Genomic DNA, 2,587 nt, shown 5'->3' on the forward strand with positions numbered 1-2,587 from the left:
GTGGGGCCTGAACTCTGGGCCTGGGCGCTGTCCCTCAGCTCTTCAGCTCAAGGCTAGCGCTCTACCACTTGAGCCACAGTGCCACTTCCGGCTTTTTTCCTTTTTGCTTATGTGGTGCTTAGGAATCGAACCCAGGGCCTCATGCATGCAAGGCAAGCGCTCTACTCACTGAGCCACCTTCCCAGCCCCCTCTTTCCTTTCTTAAAACAATTTCAAGCCAGGTACCGATGGCTCCTAGCTACTTAAGAAACTGAGATCTGGGGATCATGATTCAAAGCCATCCCCAAACTTGAAGTAGAGCTATGGCTCAAGTAGTAGAGTGCTAGCTTTGAGCAAAACAAAAACAAAACAAAACAAAACAAAAAACAAAAAAATACTTAGAGACAGTGCCTGGGCTCTGAGTTCAAGCCTTAGGACTCATATGAATACAAAAATACCCTTCCAATAGGTTTCACTGTCTTCATCTCATAAATGCACATAAAGTGCTTCAGCCCTAATCACACCCCTGCCCACCATCTCCTTTCACACCCTTCTCTCTGCTGGGTGTCACTCCCAAACAGAACCTGTTTTACATTCCTACCACGTACTTTTAAGAACTGGATTCTGAACGGAAAAGACAACATGTCATGTTTGACTTTCCCGGTCAGCCTTATTTCACCTAACATGCAGATCTCTACTTTCACCCGCTTTCCACAGGCACCTTAATGCCACTGAAAGCGTTGCTGAGATTCTAGGGCAAATTGGATCGCACCTCTATATTAATTTGTAGAAGATTTTACTTTTATGAGATTGTAAATTTATGTTTAAGAACTTATTTGAAAATGTGTTGTTATGTTTGTGTCTTTATTACATTTTTATGGTTTTCCTGTTATTATGATTAGGTTATTTTTCTTTCTGCTTAAAAAATCTATAGTAAGGGCTGGGAATGTGGCTCAGTGGTAGAGTGCCTGCCTAGCATGCGTGAAGCCCTGGGTTCGATTCCTCAGCACCACATAAACAGAAAAAGCCAGAAGTGGTGCTGTGGCTCAAGTGGTAGAGCGCTAGCCTTGAGCTCGGAGAGGCTCAGGGACAGAGCCCAGGCCCCGAGTTCAAGCTCCAGGACCAGCAAAAAAAAAAAACTATGAGTGGATTTTTGCAGTGTTTTCTTTTATCCAGTTACTTTGCTAAACTGTATCCCTTGCTTCTGTATTTTTTGGTGGAGTGAGTGAGATGGGGAAATTTTTCAGGGTTGGAAATCTTGTCATTTGATATTCAAATATTGATAATTTTATCCCTTGTTGAGGCTTTCAGTGTTTCTAAATTTTAGAGGAAAGCTGCTTGTTTATCATGCGTATGATAAAAATATTTAGAGGAAGTGAAGTTTTTTTTAAAGTATCTATGCCAAAGGTGTTGACAGGCTTGATTATCTTTCTTGTGCCTTACCATGAAGACACTCTACTCACAATAGCTTTATCTACATCTAAAATTTGCATTGAGTTATAACTGAAGTCAGTACTTACGTTTATCCATATGTATTTATTTCCACTTGATTCAAAACTTATAAACCCAACGCATAATATAACCAGACCAACAAAAGCCACGAAGACACTTGTGATGTTTGTTACAATTGCTAAAGTAAGCTGTAAGAAACATACAAAGAGAAAACTAGTCACACGTGGATAAATGCCTTTTTAAAAAATCTTTTAAAATTATCTTTAAGTAGTTGTACAAAGGAGTTGCCATTTAACAGAGCATCTTGATACATGTCGTTCCTCTTAACCTCCTTACCCTCCCTTCCCTACCCACGCCCCTCCCTCACACTCTTCTTCATTTTGTAGAATGTGCATTGACTTTTTCTGTCAGTCATGGGGCTTGAACTCTGGGCCTGGGAGCTGACCCTGAGCTCTTCAACTCAAGGTGAGCGCTCTACCACTTGAGCCAGAGCACCACTTCCGGTTTTCTGGTGGTTTATTGGAAATAAGAGTCTCATGGACTTTTCCTGCCTGGGCTGGCTTTGAACTGTGATCTTCAGATCTCAGCCTCCTGAGTAGCTGGGATGACAGGTGTGAGCCACTGGTGCCTGGCTATGCACTCATTCTTGATTGTATTCTCCCCCTCTTTTCTTCATTTCCCTACCCACCTCTCCTTGACTCTTTCCCACTCCTTTCAAGTACCCACTTCCGGGTACACTCTGCACTCTGACCCCTATCCGTGAGTAAAGACAATGGGGCAGCAAACTCTGAGGATATGTCAGGCAAGGTTTTTGGTGTCTTTTTTTTGAGTCATTTATAAAACTGAGCACATATTATGATTTTAAAGGGTTTAGCTTTCAATGTAAGGCAGTGAAAAATTCCAAACCAACTTTGCAGCCTAATTTATGAAAATAACTAAAATAACCCTAATCACTTAAAACCTCTGGCGACAGTCCTAGAGCAATATGGCAAATGAAGAAATATTTATTTATTTAAGAAAAAAAACGGAGGCTGGGAAGGTGGCTCAGTGGTAGAGTGCTTGCCTTGCATGCATGAGGCCCTGGGTTCGATTCCCCAGCACCACATAAGCAAAAAGAAAAAAAGCCAGAAGTGGCACTGTGGCTCAAGTGGTAGAG

Source organism: Dipodomys ordii, unplaced genomic scaffold (genome assembly GCF_000151885.1).
Source record: "Dipodomys ordii isolate 6190 unplaced genomic scaffold, Dord_2.0 Scaffold117, whole genome shotgun sequence".
Taxonomy (NCBI): Eukaryota; Metazoa; Chordata; class Mammalia; order Rodentia; family Heteromyidae; genus Dipodomys; species Dipodomys ordii.